Raw genomic sequence first — 21711 nt, forward strand, 5'->3', positions numbered from 1 at the left:
GAGGGCTGCTGCTTTTCGCAGACAATTAGGTAGATAGCTTTCTCTTGCATTTATTAACACTGAACTCAAGTTTTAACGGGCTAGGCTTTAACAGTTACATAATTAATGCAAACTTGGGCGTTTCCAACTAGGCTCCACATATAAAGCAGCTTTACTGCTGATCTCTTTAGACTATGACCTAAAGCATGGTTGATTTTCTGTTCAGGCAATAGAATAGTGAACGCTTTGCCTCTAGAATAAAAATCTGTTTGAGTGCTGTTGCCAGTGCTTGTGGTTGTCAATGAAAGCGTTAGCACCCGCTAGCAGACTGAATGAATGAGAAAATCAAGCTTTTATTTTTCGCTATAGTGTCATTAAAAAGCACAGCTCTCTATAGCATGGCAAGTGACTGTCATTTGAGTGTGACTTCCATGTTGAACTGAAACAAAAGGAGAAAGTTTATATTAAAATTTATTTCCTTGGCCAGTCATTTTCTTTGTTTCCCTTGCTGTTACTTCAGCTATTTGTGTTTGAACAGGAGTTTTCTTCCTCCCCGTTCAGTTTCTTCTGCAGTGAAGCCCTAGTGCTGTGTTTGTGATGCAAATATTGACATGGCAATGAATGATGTCAGAAGGTTAGTAAACCTCACTGAAGGAGGAGGAAGTGGAGAAGGAAGGCGGAAGTCCTGGTTAAACACAGATCTGGCAACAACAGCAAAATCATGGAACACAAATGACAGGTGAATGGATTGTGTTTTCCTCTGCAGAAAATAGCTTGCCTCTACACAGAAGCCCCACACATTAGCAAGAGCTTTACTATTGAAGCCAACAGTGTCTTTCCTCTGAATCTGTGTATAAATAATGAAGATTGAACAGAGGAATAGGACAATTTATAGTGGTTTGTTTATTTTAGTGACAAATCTATTTTTCTTTACCTATTTATCAGTATTTTGTCCTTTTCTTAAACCTTTCAGTACTCTCTAGGGAGCATGGCTCTGTCACACTTTTCTGTTTTCCCCACATGACCTTGAGGTCCTATTGTTTCTGTAACATCATCATACATTCTTTATGGTTCTTAGGATTCAAGGCTCAGTGTGCTGTGTTGTTAGAATTCCTTGTGTGATTTTTCTGAAACTTCATCTTACATACTGTACTTTACGTGTGAATTATACTGATCCTTGGAAAAATTCATAAAAATGAAAGGGGGAAAAATATGGTCCACAACTCTCTCTTCCCTGGGATACTAGTTTAATCTTCCGGAAGTCAATGGAGGTTGGTCTTATGTTTCAGCAGGGTTGAGAACAGGCTGTAGCTTGCAATCTGATCTGTGTGATCTCACCCAGATGGAGCCCTTTTAACTTCAAGTTCTATTACAAAATTGCAGTCATAAACTGCATTGATTGATAATTGCCCCCAAAGGTGCCCATTTCACAGACACCCCCAAGGACAAATGTCTCTCCAGTCACACGCCTGAAATGGGACCAACACCTGACCACACACAACCTGACAGGGGATCCATTTGTGTTCACATCTTAAAAATCCGAAGCTCTAGGTGCCCTGCCTTCAATTACAAATAGTCCCTAACTGCTGCAGTTCTGACCAGTCATTCCCAAGGTGAGCCCCCCTCCATCTGTCTTACGGAGACTCACCATGAAGGAATGATTCACAGTTTTTTCAGGAATGTTCCCTAAAAACTCCCACCCTACTTATCCCCAAAAGAACTCCCACCACACAGCCATTTCATAGAATATCAGGGGTGGAAGGGACCTCAGGAGGTCATCTAGTCCAACCCCCTGACAAATTTTTGCTCCAGATCCCTAAATGGCCCCCTCAAGGATTGAACTCACAACCCTGGGCTTAGCAGGCCAATGCTCAAACCACTGAGCTATCCCTCCTCCTTTTCAGCCCTCCCCAAACACCTGCTCAAAAGAGGCCTGCACAAGACACCAAGAAGCTTGTTGATTATTTAAATGACAAAACAAGCACAGTTCTTCAAAGCCACTCTTCTGCTTCCTCATGACGGCTCATCAGAACTGTGCTTGTTTCTCCTCCCACTCCACCACTAAATTCATCAAGGTCCAGTTTAATTGTCATAGACCCCCCAAAAAAACCCAAACTTAAAACCAGCCAAAATCCCTCGAACTCAAATTGACAGCAAATGCTGGGTGTTTTGCTGCTCTTAGAAATGATTCATGCTTCTGCAATGGGGATAATAATGGTCTAACACCTTGATCATGTTACATTTTACATAATTTTGCATAATTGTTCACAGGGGCTACAATTAGTGAGACTGTGAAGCACAAAAGTGCAGGAGGGAAAAAAAAATCCCCCAAACTGATGTATTGAACTGATTTTTCTATAGTAATTACCATTGGAAAAATAGATATTATAACCTAGCGATACATCACTTTAGATTTATGGGCTTCCATTGCACTGCCGGTAATAAAACCAAATCAAACCCCTGCTTGAATCCACGTGACAGGTCAGTGGGGCATTATTCTGATGTGTGCCAGGTGGTCATCATAAAAGGGATGAATTTGATCGCAGTGTTGTGCACTCTGAAGTATGCAGACTGCGCCTCTGTTGTAATGAAATTCAGGGCTTTCCTTATGGGTGGGTGACCTGCCGGGGTCAAGAGCAGTTCTTAATTTGTAATGAAAGAGGTGCTCGGGCACAAGCAATTTTTTTACATTCATAACTGATGCTGCCAGGCCCGGAGGTGCCGGGGCTCTGCACCGCCAGGCCTGGAGGTGCCGGGCTATGAACCGCCAAACCCAGAGGTGCCGGGGCTCATCCCTGGCAAGTCCTGGCACCAATTAAGCACTAGTCAAGAGACCAGGAGCAGGGCAGGCCTGGGGTGTGAGGCCACAGAAGGGAGCTGGGACAATGGGGCAGAGGGAAGGCAGCAGAGCCTGAAGGCAGCGGGGGCCAAGGGGATTGGTGGAGAGCCCAGGGAGACAGCGCTGACCGGGGCGATGGGGGGTAAGCAGCGGGGGCCTGGGGCAATGTGTGGAGGGCCTGGGGGGATGGGTGCGGAGCCCGGGGAGGCAGCGGGGACCAGGGAGGCAAATACAAGTTTGCCCAGGGTGCCATTTTCCCTAAGGCCAGCCCTGCTGACAATGGAAAGGTGTGGTTGTCTGGATCACCGTGGTGATTGCAGCAGAGCTATTGGGATCGCTGGTAGATAGACACACACATGCAAATGCCCTCACCTGAATGGGCCCCTGACCTGTTAGTGTTTCCGCTGTTTGCCATATTAGCACGACTTTGCTTCCAGGGTTGTGCTGAATGTGCTTTTCTTGTCACTCACAAGACAGGGATTCTTTTGTTGCTTAGCAGTAGCACAGCTCTAAGGTGTTGGTAGATGAGAGCGGTTCTAAAAGGCATGCCGTACTTTCCCTCTTTAGAGGTGGTATTTTATCTAGAAACTGTTCAGCTTCTATGCTTTTTGGGGTTCTACCACTGACGATTTATATCCCGCTTAGTAACGAATGGTTTTGGTTATGTCAAACCCTCCCAATAAGAACTCTAGCGAGACCGTCAATAGCTTTTACACTCAGCAAAGAGGGACAGGGCATGGCTCCCACTGTTTGCTCTGGCAGCCCAAAGCAAACGTCAAGCTGGCCAGCTAGGGATTCCCTTTGCACAGGCCAGGGGTGGCCAACCTGTGGCTCTGGAGCCATGTGCGGCTCTTCAGAAGTGAATATGCGGCTCCTTGTATAGGCGCCGACTCCGGGGCTGGAGCTACCGGCGCCAACTATCCAATGTGCCTGGGGGTGCTCGCTGCTCCGCCCCAGGCCCTGCCCCCACTCCACCCCTTCCCACACCCTCCCCTGAGCCTGCTGTGCCCTTGCTCCTCCCACCCAAAAAGACTCCTGCATGCCACAAAACAGCTGATCAGGAGGTGCGGGGAGGGAGGGGTAGGAGCTGATTGGCGGGGCTGCCGGTGGGTGGGAGGTGCTGGGAGAGGGGGGCAGGGAGCTGATTGGGGGCAGGGGGCAGCTGACATATTACTGTGGCTCTTTGGCAATGTACATTGGTAAATTATGGCTTCTTCTCAGGCTCAGGTTGGCCACCCTGGCATAGGAGAATCCTCCATTAGAGCATCGCTGGCTCTACACCATCCTGCTTGCAGTCCTGGTGGGGCGAGAAGAAGGGGTGTGGCAGGAGTGCCACAGGACTCCAACAGTCCCTGGCTTCCAGATGGCCCCTTTGGGCTGTAGACAGATGGGCACAAATTAGAGCAGCCCTGAGGCTGCTCTAAGTTATATCAGGGGTCAGATTGGCCCCCAGCCAGCCCTAGAATCAGGGTTTACATAAAGTTAGCTTAAAACCACTTTTTGATCACCTCTTTCCCCCTCCTTCCCTCCCTCAGGTCCTGGTGCAGAGCAGATGTCAGGCACAGCTGAGGATGAGCACTCAGTGTCCCCTCCAGAGAAGCAGAAACCCGCCTCCCTCATATTAAAAATAAAAGAATAAAAGCAGGAGCGAGGGAAGCAAGAGATGAGAATGACCCCTGACCTCAGCACAGTTGAAATGTCATGCAAAATTCATCCTTGATTTAGCTTTCCCACAATACGTTTTACACATTCACACAGAATTCAGCAACCTGTTCACAACTCTCTCCTAAAGAGGGAGAGGTTATTGTTAATTGGGAGGCACACGGATATGGTAGTGATTCTTCTTTCTTTACCTTCTTGCCCCCACAGGGCATCTACCAGTTTCCATCATTTATTTCAGTCTTGTGCTGGTCTGTTCAGGCTTCTGTGTATCATGTTGGTGGATCTGGCTTCTTTTTTTTTTTTTTTACTGTTCTGCATAATATTCTTTTTTTCTTTCCGAGTGGTGTCCACATTATCACTTGACATGGAAGTTGTGTTGATGTCATCCTTAAAGTGTGCCGTAAATATGTCTCCCATCTTCATTTGACCAGATATGATGCTTTAGATTGGTTTGCTCTACTTAGAATGTCAGATGTTGCAAGAAACTCTTTCCTCTGAAGATCTTCCACAGGCATTTACTTAGGAATGAGTCAATCTTCATAGGCATCTCTGTTGTAGATTTCCATGGCTCTGCTCCATAAAGGAGAGCAGATATGATGTGCTGTTAAAATATACTTGCAATGAAGGTGTGTAGGAAAGCAGATAGACAGATAGCCTTGGATGAGATCACTGATGCAGCTCTGTTTATGGAAGGGTGCCAGCAGCCACTTATTTCTTCTCGAGGAGTGAGAGTCAGCCTGGTCATTTTGTGAAACTAGCCAAGAATTAAAGACAGAGAGAAAGAAAGTGTGCGTGTGACCAGGGGAAGAAAAAAGAACAGGGGAGCACAAAGGGAGAGGAGCGACGAATCAGAGGTATCTAGGAGAGAGGAGAGTGATGGAGTATGGAATCAGATGAGCTGAGCTGGCTCCCCAAACCTATTAGCACATCAGCGCTGAAGACCACCCAACTTTTTCTCTTCCCTTCTCATGCAGAAACTTCTTTCTCAGAGCAGCAATAGCGATCATGGTTGTGATAGCAACTGAGGGTGAACGTCACTCCTCTGCGGAAGGACCAGCATGAGATATAGGCACCACTTAAGCCCTCAAAATTGTGCAGCACACTATTTTGTGGCGTAGGTGGCACTTGAATGTGGGGGTATAGACCTGGTGTGGGCCCTTTGCACGGAGTCAATTTCACCCCAAACAGGAAATGAAGTGCATTCATTAAAAATTGATTGATCTTAAAACACTGACTCTTTGGAGAGAACATCAGAAGCAGGGAGATAGAGGCATTCTTAGCTAGGAGATGTTAGAAGTCGGGCCTCCAGCAGACCTATGTGCATCACTTCCTTGGTAAGCAGTGTCATGCCTGGTCTTCTGAGCAACCTTCAGTGGGGAAAACCTTTGGTTCAGATCCTCCAACGTTTTAACATCCCGGGGAAACACCACCATCATCTCTACACCAGTTCATGGCCGAAATCGTGAGACGAGAAAACCCTTGGGATGCGCTTCATGTGTCCAGAAGGAAAGATTTCACCGCGCTAGTTTGATGTTCTCCACTGGCCTCTGCAATAATGAGAGGAAACAAAGAAGAGTAACAGTTTCATAGTGTTTAAGTCCACAAGAGTTCATTATGATAGTTTAGTCTGCCCTCCTGCCTAATGCAGACCAGGGAATTCCACCCACTAATTCCTGCACTGAGCCCAGTAACTTGTGGTTGAATTAGAGCAGGGGTTCTCAAACTAGGGTTTGGGACTCCTCAGGGGGTTGCGAGGTATTACATGGGGGGTTGCGAGCTGTGAGCCTCCACCCCCAACCCCGCTTTGCTTCCAGCATTTAAAATAGGTCTACATATATTTTTTTTAAGTATTTATAAGGGGGTCTCACGCAGAGGTCTGCTGTGTGAAAGGGGTCACCAATATAAAAGTTTGAGAACCACTGAATTAGAGCATCTCTTTTAGAAAGACATTATTCCTGACTTTAAAAAATCCTTTACTATTTTTAAAAACAAGAACTGCCCTACCCTGTACCTTCAGGAATTCTGAAAATCCACAAAGCAAAGGGGGTGGGAGCAATTCTCCAATAATCTATTTTATCTTGAAGGTAACCAATTTCCTTTTCTTGTTTTTCCCCTCTCTTGAAGTCAAATATTTATGTCCCCCTCAGCAGAGCGGTTTTCAGGTACAGCTGTTCTGGCAGCTAGATTGGAAATAGTTGGGTTTTTTTGTTTTTGTTTTTGCTGAAATTACATTTGCCTTGATCTCTGCAAATTACCTGCAAGGGTTTAAATTGCCTTTATCTGAATTTTTTAAAAAATAGATGAACTTCTTCATCCCTGCTCAATGCTGCCCCTGCAGCAAGTTTCAGGGACCAGCCAATAAGGAAATAGGTTTGACTTGTAGACCTCTAGTAAGACGTAAAAGCTTCTTCTCTAAAGGTTCTGAAAGTTTTAAGGGCTCTACCATCCCTGCCTAACTTGGGCTGCTCTTTGCATGTCCTCTGTATTGTAAAGTTCCATACGTTTTCCTTCTCAGAGTAGTGCTCAAGAGAGGGATTCTTTCCATCTGCATTTATTGTTGTTGCTTATGTCAGTGGAGGATGAATTAACCTTATTTATATAGGGCTAGATCCTTCTCTGTGGACAAGGAATATACAGCACAGTTTTGGGGGTGTGAAGTGTACAAAATTGGGGTGAAGCCACCTTTCTGCTCCCCACTCCTGGGCTGACTGTGCAACAGGGTGATCCGCTGGTGTAATATAGAGTAGCCCCAGGACTGCTGTAATTTATACTGCTGAGCAACCATAAGTTGCTGGGGCACAGTGAATCCTTGGCTACATACAAGAAAATGGGGTGGTACAGGAGGCTATGGGGCTATGCCACTGAAGGACCCTTCCTCTATGCTGGCAATTTCTTCTCTTGATCAACTGTGCTGACAGAGCAATGAAAAGCAGCTCAAGTGCAGGAGAGAATCTGTAAAATGCTTTATTTGATTTAATGTATTTATCTGAATTGATAATCTGTTTATAGCAATGTTGTCTCCCGTCCTAGACTCTGGGCTCCTGTCCCAAAGGTGAAAACATACCGAAGAATACAAAGGGACTGCCCATCAGTATCCCCACTCCAGCCCTAAGCATCGCAGATAGTCCAAGGTTTTTTATTATGTGTCTTCAGTATTGACTGGCAAAGTGCATACAAGATGGATTAGTATGAACTGCTTGATGCAGCTGTAAATTGCCCCTCTATTAGCTAAATTCATATCATGTAATAAAATGCGATGCCCTTTGGTTACACGTAAGTTCTACCTAAGCAGAAAGACCACAAATACACTTGTTTTAAGGTAATATTCTTTATCATCCTTCTCAGTTGTTTCAAAATTGCTATGCGTGGCACACTGTCATCAGTCATTCTGGAGTCACATACGGTAGCGCTGTATTCATTGTGCTGGCTCCAAGCTCCATAGCCAAGGACATCACCGTCACAATGAAGCATAATCACTGTGCTGTTGCCAATTTCTGGACATTGTAATTTAGCAAAAATTTCTTGCATTCAAAGTCCTCTAAAGTTGGAGTGTCTGGACTGAATTTCTCAGCATGCATTCGATCAGGTTCACGGCAAGTGGCCAGCTTTAGAATTAAAGTAGCCACACATTCCTTTACTTGGTGCCATTATGCCTCTGAGTCATGTAGCACATGTGCTGCATGATACCAGGTGTGACTCATATAAGATCCCTGAAATACCAAGGGATGGCAAGAGAGCTATGGACAGAACAAAAGCCTTAACCATGAATGAGCTTGATCGTTCTGGTTTCTTCTAAGTCACACCTTTTTCGTTACTTTCAGGTCTATGATAAAAGGGCACTACTAAGAAATTCTATTGCATGGAAGTTTTAGGAAGAAGCCTCATATCATATGAATATGTGAGATACTTTCCTTGCCATAAAATCAATGAGAAATGAACCAGTGGATAGGGAATGGGGATCAGGAGACCTGGGATCTAGACCTGCCTCTGCTGATAGCTTGCTCTTTGACCTAGGGCAAGTCACGTCACCATTCCTGGGGATAATGATACTTGTCTCCTCTGTAAAGTATTCGGAAAACCACTGATGAAAAATGTTAGATGATGATGTTGATGCTATTTTTTATTTTATTATGATTGTAACCGTTATATACAATGAAAATAGTTTAAAGTTAATTTTTAATCTTAAATACTCTTAGAAACTACTTGTAAGTGAGCTGTAGCCCACGAAAGCTTATGTTCAAATAAATTTGTTAGTCTCTAAGGTGCCACAAGTGCTCCTGTTCTTTTTGCAGATACAGAGTAACACGGCTGCTACTCTGATACTTGTATTTGGGGCTCAAATAACTCCATGCACTGGGTACAGATAAATTAAAAATATCAGTTTGTAAAACTGGGGGTGGGGGAATTAAAAGCGTCGCATTCTGCTGAGTGCAGAAAGGGTGCTCCTTTGGGGTTCAGGCTAATTCTGACGTTTATGTTGGGTTTTCATCGTTTTTGTTTACCTGTGCTCTGACTTAATTCACCCCCAAACGTTTGTAAGAATTTGGCCATGCATTTAATGCACACAACAGTTTACTTCAGTGTCCTTTGAATACTTGAACATGAAGAGGAAATAAACATAAATGCAGACAGATTTATCACAGTCTAATTTAGTAAAAATGTCAACAAATAAGTGCACAGCCAGTTAGAAATAGAAACTGTTCCCTTTAACTAAAGGAGGAGGAAGAACCTACATAAAACTGTAATAAAGTAGCTCTCTCCCATCAGAAGAAGAGTGACACAGGATTCTGTCTACTCAGTATTGCCAACCTTGTATTCAAAAGCCGTGAGTCAGATTCTAAAAATCATGAGAAGATTGGATACGATATTTTTTTAGAGGTAGGTCTTTTTACTTGCCTTTTGATATTTGAGTCTTTAGGGAATCACATTTTCAAACTTTTCTCTGCAACCATGAGGGTCAGCAGTAGATCTGGCCGGGAATTTTCAAAGAAATAATTTTTGGTGGAAAATGCAGTTTGTCAAAACTGAAACTCTTCACAGAGAACTGTGGTTACAATTAATTTCTCATTTCAAAAAATTTTGGAAAAAATTTCAGAATTGTTGAAATGTCCCATATGCACATTTTCTAAACAATACATTGTTTTTCTATTTTGAAAGACATTTTGTTTCCAAATTTAAGCCAATTATAGTTTAAAAAAAAAACAAAAAACTAAAAATGGTGAAAATTAATACACAAGATTTCAATTGACCTGAACTGAATTTTTCTAGGGACTTTTGGTTTGTGAAAATTTTCTAGATTTCAAAACTTTGTCCCAGGTTTGGACTGGAATCTTTTTTTTTTTTTTTAAATCTTGAAAATGTTCATGGGATGGGAAAACTATTTCCTAACCAGCTCTAGTCTAGATGTGGCCCTTACACAGTGGTTGCCGGGGGGATGTTAATGGAAAGTGGTATGTGAAATACCACAATACCCTGTACATAGAATAGGAATCACCAGCAGTATGGCAGATACCATTGCATGGGGACCTTAAATAAATGCTGCCATGTAATGATAACTGCTGGGTCTTTTTAATTCTGTGATATTTCATTGTAATGGGCCACTCCTCACGCAGTTTAACTCCTATTAAAATCAATGGGTATTTTGCCTAAGTGAAGAATACTGCGTGACGTGGCGCACACATGTATATTTGTATGGTTTCCCTTCTGTAGAATAGCCTGATTTTTCAGTCCTGCAATGATCCAGCACCGGTAGATTCCCATTGAATCCAAGGGACTCTACATGGATTCATCACATTGCAGGACTGGGCTCCAGGACTGTAAACTCCCCTGAACAGTCATTTTAATATGTTTGTACAGCACCTACTGTAACAGGGCCCTGGTCTGCGACAGACTTCCAGACGTTGCTGTCATTGGCCAAGTGAAGTGAGGCTCCACACTCAACTCAACGACATTTCTCTGTTGGTCCATCTGCTAATGTTTATGGGGCAAAGAACTTCATCGGAGCTAGTCTCAACAGGACAAAGACAGACTGGGAAGTGAGCCATGGGGGAGAGACTCCATTCATTGGTTAAAGTCCTCTCTAGCATCTGGCCACCGACTGGCAGATGTGATGCATGCAGAAGGATCTAGAAAGGAAGCGGGGGAGACAACCAGCTCTCCCCATTGCTCCAGAGAGTGACTCGTTCTGTCTGACCCGGAAAGAATCTTGGGCTCTGGTTGGCACCCTGGTGACAAAACTGGAAGCTTCTTAAACAGGGTGGATTGATCTAAATCAGAACAATTTAAATCACAGATTTTAATCATGATTTAAATCAGCAATTTTAATTGTGCTTTGTATTTGTTGTATTTAGTTATTTTCCTAAAGGTTGATTCTCATTTGTTGGTAACCAGTAAAACATGTTGATTTGCAACTAATTATAGCCTTTATACTCTATCTGGTGCTTTTGCTTTTTTTCCTAACTGGCAGAATATGTTATATCTATACACATTCATTTATTCAATTATAAAGCTTAACTTTTTACTTCTGATTTCTGTCAGGCTCTTGGATGGAAATTCAAATTCAATTAAAAATGCACAAAACATTTTAATAATCATCATTATTATATTAAAGAAAACCACCTTAAATGTGCTAAATACCCCCCAAAAAGTCAAAACATTTTGCATTTGAAACTGATTTGTGAAGCACCCTATTTTGTGGCATAGGTGGCACTCGAATGTGGGGGTATAGACCTGGTGTGGGCTCTTTGCACAGGGTGAATTTCACCCCAAACAGGAAATGAAGTGCATTCATTCAAAATTGATTGATCTTAAAACACTGACTCTTTGGAGAGAACATCAGAAGCAGGGAGATAGAGGCATTCTTAAGCCTGGTCTACACTAGGCGTTTAAATCGGTTTTAGGAGCGTAAAACCGATTTAACGCCCAACCCGTCCACACCAAGAGGCCCTTAATATCGATATAAAGGGCTCTTTAAACCGGTTTCTGTACTCCTCCCTAACGAGAGGAGTAGCGCCAATATCGGTATTAACATATCGGATTAGGGTTAGTGTGGCCGCTGATCGACGGTATTGGCCTCCGGGAGCTATCCCACAGTGCACCACTGACCGCTCTGGACTGCAATCTGAACTCGGATGCAGTGGTCAGGTAGACAGGAAAAGCCCCGCGAACTTTTGAATATTTCCTGTTTGCCTAGCGTGGAGCTCCGATCAGCACGGGTGGCGATGCAGTCCAAAATCAAAATGAAAAAAGAGCTCCAGCATGGACCATGCGGACGTGATCGCTGTAAGGGCAGGCAAATCCGTTCTATCAGCGCTCCGTTATAGAAGATGAAATTCAGAATCATTTTTTAAAATTCTCCAGACAGAACCCGGAAGTTCCAAGGGGCGGGGGAGGCTGCGGGAACTATGGGATAGCTAGGGAATAGCTACCCACAGTGCAACGCTCCAGAAACCGACGCTAGCCTCGGACCGCGGACGCACACCACCGAATTAATGTGCTTAGTGTGGCCGCGCGCACTCGATTTTACAAAATCTGTTTTACAAAACCGGTTTATGCAAATTCGGAATAGTCCCGTAGTGTAGACGTACCCTTAGCTAGGAGATGTTAAAAGTCGGGCCTCCAGCAGACCTATGTGCATCACTTCCTTGGTAAGCATGGTCATGCCTGGTCTTCAGAGCAACCTTCAGTGGGAAAAACCTTTGGTTCAGATCCTTCACCTCTTCTGGTCCAATAAAGAAGAATCTTCCTCCTGTTTCATTCTTATAGTTGAGCTGGGTAGAGCCAACACACGCTGTGCTCCACTGACCGACAACGTTTTAACATCCCGGGGAAACACCACCATCATCATTATTAATTATTATTATTATATTAAATAAAACCACCTTAAATATGCTAAATACCCCCCAAAACAAAACGTTTTGCATTTAAACCTGATTTATTAAACAAATGAAGTAGTACTTTTAGCTAGTGAACTAATTGTTTCTAATCATCGTCCTTCAAGATTTTAGAACTAAGAGCTCTCATCCGCTCACATCTAGTTTTGATTCACAGATTAGAAGAAGAGGAAAGCAAAGTTTCCTGCTTTTCCAGCCCCCAATTGTTTTGTTAACTTAGAATGAATCAATATTTGAACTGAACTAGTTGAATAAATTGACATGAAGAAAATATTCTCTCTGCATCTGCCAAAGAGGCTACTGCTGTGAAAAGCTGGTTTAGCACTTCACCAGCCACTGGTTCCAGGTGCTTAGCCAGTGACTTCTACCAGTCACTGGAGGTTTGATTTTCTTTAAAACTTGGCACCAAACATGTACTGTTTAATATTATTTTTGTATTTAATTTATTTGAATAGATTATAATAAATGTAGGCCTTAACATACGTTATCAGTTTCAAATTTAATTTTAAATAGGTTTGTTTGAAACTAAACAAACCTGTATTTATATATTTATTTGTTTTTAATTTAAATAATGGATTTTTTAAATCCTCCCTGCACTTAGAACACATTAACTTGGACAACCTTGGACCATCTGGTTCCTTTTTAAAGACATGTGACTTAATGGATTGAGTGCTGGAGTGGGAGTCTGGAGATGCAGTTTCTATTTCCAGCTCTGTCACTGACCTGCTGGGTGACTTTGGGCAAGTCACTTGCCTGCTCCGTGCCTCAGTTTCCCCATCTGTAAAATGGGGTGAATGATATTGATGCCTTTTGTAAAGTTTTTGTAGCTCTCCTGATGAAAAATGCTATATAAGAGCTAGGAATTATTATAATTATTTTACTGATTTGTTATATTTATTTTATTAAAGCAATAACAAATGAATATTATTTGTTATTTTTACCACCTGGGGGCCCCAATCAGGGCACTGTTCAAACCTGCTGTAAACAGACCTGAGAACTTACATACTTGGTTTACGAGCAGAAACAACACATAGATGAAACAAGCCAATGGGATGAGATGAAGCAACAGTAGAACAAGTTTTTGCACAATAGGCAGTAATTGCAGCTTGCCACCTATCTAGCCATTGACATTTTGGCAGTTCTCCAAGCACCAGTACATTGGTCTGTGAATAAACAGATGACTTCAGTTTTCAGTGCTGTCAGTTCAGCACCTTTTACAGATATTAATTTAATATAGACACAACCTTTTATAAAATACACTCGTCCTATTTAAGCCTCTGGTACACTCAGATTGGAGGGATTATTGACAGGTTGCATGGTAAAAGAGGGGGAAGGTCTCTTTCCGCAGCAGTTTGCCATCTGGTGCAGTGTGCCTTTAGGCTTGCTGGAGCAAGTATAACTCCTGAGATTCGGCTTTCTGCTTAATCTAGAGGAACGATCACAGCACTCATCTGTTAGATTGTAACATACAAGACCAACAGTGTATTAAGACTGATGTCGAAATATTTAATCTGAAGGTTGTTTTACTGATATAAGAAACACTGTGCTTTTCCCTCCCGGACAGTCAATTAGATAACAAACCTTCCTGCCCCAGGTGCTATTGGAATGTTTCATTAGTTGGAGAATGCACAGTTGGCTGTTCCGGCTGCAATTGGAAAGGTTAATGGAGACCATGGATGGGGATGGCTTTTGATGAAGACTTCTCTTTTTTAAGATATGTAAATTGCACTGGGGGGGAAAAAAACCTCATGTGTGAGGGCTAATCCATTTTATTTTCGTCATAAAGATGATAATACTCAATCCTGCAAAAAGATTTACAGTAAAGGAATTTTGCCTGAAAGCACAGCAGAGTCCCACTGAGATGACGAGGTGCTTTGCTGACTACATACTAGCAAGGAACTTATGGGTCATGTTTCATAAAGAAAACAGGCAAGTCCCCTTGCACCAGAAGGCTTGGCCAGTCAATATATGCTTAGTCCATTTGAACCTGTAATGCAGTAGAAGCTGTACAAAGAAGCTAATCAATTACCTGGTCCGTACTAGGAAAACTATTCACAGAAGTATTATTATTATTATTTGCATTTCCATAGCACCTACCAGGGCCATAGTCACGGACTGGGAAGCTATTGTGCTAGACATTGTACAAACACAGAATAAAAAGACTGTCCCTGCCCTTAAGTGAACGGGCTTCAGGCCAAAAGTCTTACGATGGGCAATGAAATTGCTTAGTTGCCTGGAAAGATTTCTGCATGAGGAGAGGCTGAAAAGGCTGGGACTGTTTAATTCAGAGAGGAGATGAAAAAGGAGATGTTGCAGGGGTATATAAAATAAATGAGTGTTACAGAGAAGATAAATTTATCCTTTTTCAAAACAAAGGAACAATTGGCAGGGAGCAAATGTAAAGCTGATCACAGGAAGTACATTTTTACTGGACACACAATTAACTTGTGGAATTCACTGCTACGTGATATCACTGAGTTCAAGACCTTAGCAGGATTCAAAAAGGGTTAAACGTTTAAACCAATAATGAGAACACTACGTAACAGGTACCTTAGACCTGAATTCTACAGAAGCATATGCATATGTATAACTTTACACAAAGAATAGTATCATTGCGTACTGTGAGTAGCCAGTAGGAGTCAGAGTTGGCACGAGTATATGTGTATGCAAGATTGGGACTTTAGACAGGATAAAAGAATGTTTTTACAAGTGATATGAACCTTCCTATTTCTGGGCATAAACCAGCCACTAACTGATGGGGCTTAGCCCGTAACTTCTCCTATGGACAGGTTATTTCATAATTGTCCACTATGGAATATCTTACACCTTCCTGTAAAGTCTCTGGTACATTCCTTAGCTGATCAGCTAATAGGCTCATTTGTCCTTTCTCTCCTGTCAGAGTGGGTGTCTCTCTTACGTATGTAAAACCCATCACTGCAGGGGAGCTGGAACAATTTGTACAGTCGGGGTGCTGAGAGCCATTGAACCAGACTGTAAACCCTGTATATGATGGAAACTACTTCAAGCCAGAGGGTGTAGGAGCACCCCCAGCATCCTAGTTCCAGCAACTATGCATCACTGTTATTGAGAAATCAGGGCACAAAACAAGAGCCGCTATTTCTGGATGGCCCTGCAATATCTTTATTCTGTTGTTGTACAGAAAACACTATATTGGCATCCTAACGTACAGCAACGGAACTTGGAAGAAAACAAGCTATAGTGGCTCCATGGTCTATCATAAACAGAAGGTGGGTGAAATATCATTGTTTCCCTCGTGGAAAGGGGCAAAATTAGGAAGATAAACTTATTTTTCCCAAGCTTCTAAGAGTGTTACAAACAACAAAGTAATCCCAACTCCAACTCCAAATCTATATCAAGTATGTGAGAGCGGCTCTTTGAGAATGTCGGGGGATGCAGAATGGCAAGGCACAATTAACTCCTGTATTATTAGTTATTAGTTTAGTTTTTATGGAGGCTCTACAAACTACAACAAAGAATCAGGCCCCCAGTGTGCTAGGAGCTGCGCAGACAAGTAACAAAGACAAAGGCCCTGCCTCGGATTGCCTCGGAGTCTAGGTGTTAAGTAGGATGCGAAGTGGCAGATAGAGACGAGCCGGCTGGGGATGAGAGTTTGGGGCTAACTCTGGTTCGTTCCCTGCTGGTGTCAGTTTCTGCACTCTGGCAGAATGTGACCATGTTCTTCAATGCACCCATCGCTCTTCAGTGAGGACGTTTCATGTACCTGGCCAGGATTTCGGTTTGCCCTGGTTTCCTCTTACATGAGCCAGTTGTGAAGCAGTTAACGAAGGGCCCTGTTTCCTGCTCTGTTTGAAAACAGAGATGTGCCTAAACTATCCCACCCAGATATCCTGGAGCCAGTGGGGTTGCCAGAAAATGAGTCCTGATGAAAACATCACCTCTAATTTTTCAATCTTATTAACATGCTGGATCCCAACTCCAGCTCCACATCCCACTGCTCTTTGGGGTGTTTGAAGTCTGGATCTAAGAATTGTTGCTTGGCCTCATCTTTTTTAAAGTTCTGTAAAAGCTCAGAAGTAGAAAGATTCCCATTATTCATGCAGTCAGTGATTCACAACATCTTATACTGATGCCTCTGATCACCCCTCCGTCCAGGGCGTACTCTTGGCTCTGGTTTATATTAGGGAAAAGAGGCTGAAGGATTTTTTTTTAATAGAGATGTGTTCAAGAAATGGTGAAACACGTGTCTTTAGGGTTCCATTCCCTTGTGCTATCTAAATGCTCTAAATGCCATTATCTCCTAGTGAAGTATGCTAAGACAGACATCACTGCATCAGCTACCAGCTTCCTCACAGCTGCGACCTGTCAGTGCTGTTCCTTGCTTATTACATGCACTCAGCTTGAGTTCTGCAAAATAGCCGTAAGGGCAACCACCCTCCCTGCTGCTAAAGATTGCGCCTCGCTTCACCTGCCACTAGGCAAGACCGCTGGGCTGGCCCCAGAGCTGATGTCGAAAATGGAGACTGTTTCAAGTACATTTGTTTGTAGTTGTCATCCGTGTCTTTTCCTTGTTTGTAAACTTGGGATGCAAAAAAGATTTAAGCCTGTTGCTTTAGTTCTCCTTTTCCCAGCCCTGAGTTTTTGTTTTTAATGAGCACAGCAAAAATAAATAGGTCTGGGTAGTTTAATGGAGAGAGCCCTACATAGCCAAACTGCTTTGCGCGCTAGCCTAATTGATGATAGAATGGCTCTGGGAATAGCATTTTTTTAATTAATTGCTGCTGCAGAGACTGTAAGCAGCACAGTTATGTAGGATCTAACTAAATTAGGTCTATTGTGGATTTTTGTTGTTGTTGTTAATCCTTCGTAACCGAGGTGTAAATTAAAAAAAAATAATGTAGCATCAAGTTATGTAAGCAGCAAAGTAACTTTAAATCTCAGGGATGGTTTGCACCCTCATAACACCTTCCTGCTCTGGAGTGGGGGATAGACCCCAGCAGAGATACCACCACTCCTTACTTCTTGATTTCTGCTGGGGAGGAGACAAGTCTAACATCTGCCAAAGCTCCTGAAACCTCTCTTCTGGTGAGCAGCTAGATCCTTAGCAGGATATAATCACCATGGACAAAAATCTCCTCTCCAAGATGCACTGTCGAGCTGAAGTGACTATTTCTCAAGGATCGCCCATGCAGGAAGAGGGGACCTGCAAGTCTGTGACCTCTAGCGCTGACTCAGCCCTTCATCCTTGCAAGGCAAATCAGCTGAGTCACCATGCAGCTTATTGGTCAAATAGAGGAGGAGTTCTTTTGTCTGAGACCTTAAAACCAAGATCCAGTCTGCTCTGCTATTTTGTAAGAATACGGTAGGATGAACAGATAGCAAGTGTGAAAAATTGGGATGGGGATGGGGGGTAATAGGTCCCCATAAAATCGGGACATCTGGTCACCCTAGAATACGGGGTTTGCCTTCCTATACCTGGCCAAAATTTCTCTCTGTCTCTTTCTCCCCTGCCCCATCCTTAGTGCTGTGCTGTGTTCCAGATGGCTGCCTTCTTGCACCCCAGAAGTGGGAGCATTTCACTGGAGATAAGTGTTTTGGAGACTAAAAGTCACTCTAGGAATGAGAATTCTGGATGACCAACTTCCAGAACATCTGATAGGGAGTCAAACCCCCCCGCCCCCCATGGCGCAGAATGGGGAATTGTTCTCATATTTGAAGTAAGGGGAGGAAATTAAGAAAGGAAATGTTTAAGCTGAAAATTAAGGAAAAGTTTCTCAGGGGCAGATCTGTTTGGCTATGGAATGGTCCTTTGAGGGCAGAGGTGGATTAGGAGATTCAAGAAAGACACTGCACAATGTCCTAGTATTGCACTTCGTAGGCTGGGAGATGGACAGGGTGACTGTGCTAAACAGGTACTTTCCATTTCTAATTTCTATGCTGTTTACTGAATTCCGAGGCAGGTCAAATCTGGAGCATAAAAAGCCTCTTTTCAACTTGCTCCTTTACAGAAACATCTATTTTAGCTCTCCAGAAAGATCCTCTTGACCATTATTTTGCAGGCTTCAGTTTAGTGTGGTGTTGATAAATAGTCCTAGCCCAAAGAAGAGAGATTTTTTATGAAGAGTGAGCAAAAATTCTGATATTTTCCTGTTAGATTTATTGCAATTTCTTCCTTTTAGTAGGGCTGTTCCTTGCTTCATCTGTGGGATGGCAAATTGTCTCCTAATGACAGCAGTGAATTCACTAGGCACTCACTGAAACCTTGACAATTAGTGGCCTTTTGCTATTTGTTTAAAATTGAATCACATTAATCACATAATGGAGGAGAAGCATATGACCTTTTTGTATCGGTCTTAGAAAGATCTCACCTATTAAGAAGCTGTCTGCCGGCAGGGTAGAACCAAAAATGCCCAAGAACCATGAAAAGTTCTGACTGTAAAGACTAGAAGTACGGAATTGGCAAACTAGTATTTTGGAGACTCTCTCACCAATTCAGCCAAGTACAAACATGTCCCTAAATTTAAGCAGATGACTTCAGTGGGACTGCTCCGAACTCATTTTTCCACGCTAGCTCCCAGGTCACTCTTTGCAAGAAGGAAAAGTTCCCCAAATGCACACATGAAGCTGCAACCTGATACAGACTAGCCATGTGGTGAGTGGTGATCGCTGCTCATGACTGGTTAAGAGTTACACACAAAGTATTATTTTTACTACCCTGACCCACTTGTTTGTCTCATCCACCTGGTATGTTGTTGTTCTGACAGGAAGCTCTTCGGGGAAGGGACTGTCATTTTGATAGATTCAGACTACATAGGAAATTATTTAGTGCCAGTTAAAATTTTGACCAAAAATCATTGTTAGCATTTTGACTGAAACAAAAAACGGAATAAAATGTTGTGACTGTTTTGCAAACTTTTCTCTTGTTTTTTTGACCAGCTCTAGAAACTGCAGTTCAATATTTACTGGTAACTTTCACCAAATCTAAAATGGTAGAACCATTTTAAGAAGGAGGAACTTTTCTCCTGTCCTTCCTCAGTGCATATGTCTGAAACCAAGAGGTATGTTTTAATGAATTTTCTCTCCACTGCCCCATTTCGCTCCAGGCTTTAAAGCCCTGACACAGTTGAAAAGTATTCACTGAACTAAGTCAGGAAGAGTTTGCTGGGAGAGAGTCATGTCACAATGCGGCAATACTTCCTGTTTCTTAGTGAGCCCTTTTCACCTGTGCTAATCAATGATAGAGCCAAGACTGGAGTGTTTTGCCCCTTGTAAATGGATTTTATCTGGCTACTCCCACCGGGTATTCAGAAAGCTCCAAAACAATCCCATAGGCTGTCCAATTAATTTCTTCTACAGCCATTTTGCATCAGGATCCACTAGAGGAGAATGTGAGATGAAGCGTAGGCAGATTAAAGCACCAGGCTGGATATAATACTGCATAGCAATATATTGTAACTGAATAGGAAGTGAAATGGAGTAATCCAGATATGGACTCTACATGTCAGAAGGAAATTATAGGTGTATAACATGTACACTTACCCTCATCTTCCATGAACCCAGGCATCCCCTCTTTCCTATCAAATGTAGGTTCCTCTTACATTAACTCGATATACAGGAGTCTATGAAAGGGGATCTACCAAATATGTTCGCTTCCTACTTCCTGTGCTGAGGTGTCTTCCCCCTAAAAACACTGACATTAACGGCAAGAACTCAATGGACAGAAATACCTGAAACACAGAAAGATGGCAGACCTTGGAGAAAAACAGACTGAGGGTTCCCTAAGATAAACCTCAAATGTTCGTTGTGTTGCAGAAAACCGATTTTATAAACCTTGCTGAAGAGTTTCGATGTATGTCGTTTAATTAGTGTTATATTTTGTATTGTTCTACCTGCTAAAACCATGTGTCTTAGTTACCATAAATCCAACTTCACAGGTCTCAGAGGGACCCATAAAAACCTTTAAAAATAAACTAAAATAATATTTCTATGATTAAAAATAGCTGCATAAAATAGCCATATAACAGTAGCTAACTGATGGACCTGGGAATGTAACCGGGGGAGTGTTTCCAGTGGGGTTCTGTTCTTGGCCCAGTGCTTTTCAATATCTTTATCAATGAGCTAGGAGAAAATATAAAATAATTGCTTGTAGAGTTTGCAGAAAAATTGGTGGTATGATAAATAATATAAGGACAAATCAATTCTCCAAGGTGATTTGGATCTTATGGTCAACTGGGCTCACTCGAACAACATTTTAATGCAGACAAATGTAAACTCATATGTTGAGGAATCAAGAATGTTGGTCATACTTATAGGCTGGGGGGCTATTTTGGAAGAGAACTTGGAGATTGTGGTAGATAACCATCTGAACATGAGCTTCCAGCACAATGCAGTGACTAAGAAAAAATACAGGAGTACTTGTGGCACCTTAAAGACTAACAAATTTATTTTAGCATAAGGTGCCACAAGTACTCCTGTTCCTTTTGCGGATACAGACTAACACAGCTGCTACTCTGAAACCTAAGAAAAAATAAGAACTTTGGATGTATAGTATGGAGCATAGGGGACCCAAAGGAATCTGAAAACAGCCAGTTTAAAACAATGAAAACTAAATTAGAGAAAGACGAGCTGAGTTGTGGAAAGACGCAATGTTTACCGGAAGAGCCATGATGGGGAAGGGCGAGCCATTAGGGCCTGCTTGTCTTCCAATGGCACAGCATCTTAGGCCCGGGACTAGGGTAGATGGAAAAGGTGACTTCATGCTACTTCTATGCTCCCCTGATCCCTGGGGTTGCTGGGGCCCAAGTCAGCCCCTGGGAAAAATTAATCATGTGGCTGCTGTAATTTATGGCCACCTGTAATGCCCCCAAACGAATAGTCAGCACAGCACGCCCTGGCCTTTCTCCTTTTCTCCCAACATACCCCCAGCAAAGCTGATTCCACAGACGTTACCAGGCGTAGTGCTTAGTACCATGAGTAGTAGTAAGCACGATGCCTGGTGATAGCTCGTAAACTCTTTAGGGCTGCGGCCTGGTTTCCTACCTGTGTAAAGCACCTAGCAGGCTCCTGGGCACTCTCCAAATAATAATTACTAATGGAATAATTGCTTCTCTGCTAGTTTTATGCTTGTAACAGCTAATCCTGGATTGGGAGTAAACTGGACGTCGCTGCCAGATTTCCTTTGGGGTTATGGATATTTCACACTCCTGTAATCTCAAAAACAAACAATTGCAAAACCGTAGTCAGGACTAGGACCAAACAAACACCACCATGGATCCTTGAATGTTTCATTGATCCTTTTTTTTAACTATAAATAATTCCCTTGGGTCCTGGTGTCCCAAGAAAATCCGAATGCTCTCAAAG

At 42.8% G+C, this 21711-nt stretch overlaps 1 long non-coding RNA gene across 1 annotated transcript; it reads left to right on the plus strand.

Moving 5' to 3' along the window:
• Positions 1-627: 627 nt before the first annotated feature.
• On the plus strand, positions 628-19409 carry LOC123376661. The gene is made up of 3 exons (XR_006581871.1): positions 628-718; positions 15533-15620; positions 19288-19409. It is a non-coding gene; the product is annotated as an uncharacterized LOC123376661 (long non-coding RNA).
• The last annotated feature ends 2302 nt before the right edge of the window (positions 19410-21711 follow it).

The sequence above is a fragment of the Mauremys mutica genome, chromosome 8, assembly GCF_020497125.1.
Source record: "Mauremys mutica isolate MM-2020 ecotype Southern chromosome 8, ASM2049712v1, whole genome shotgun sequence".
NCBI classification, from domain to species: domain Eukaryota; kingdom Metazoa; phylum Chordata; order Testudines; family Geoemydidae; genus Mauremys; species Mauremys mutica.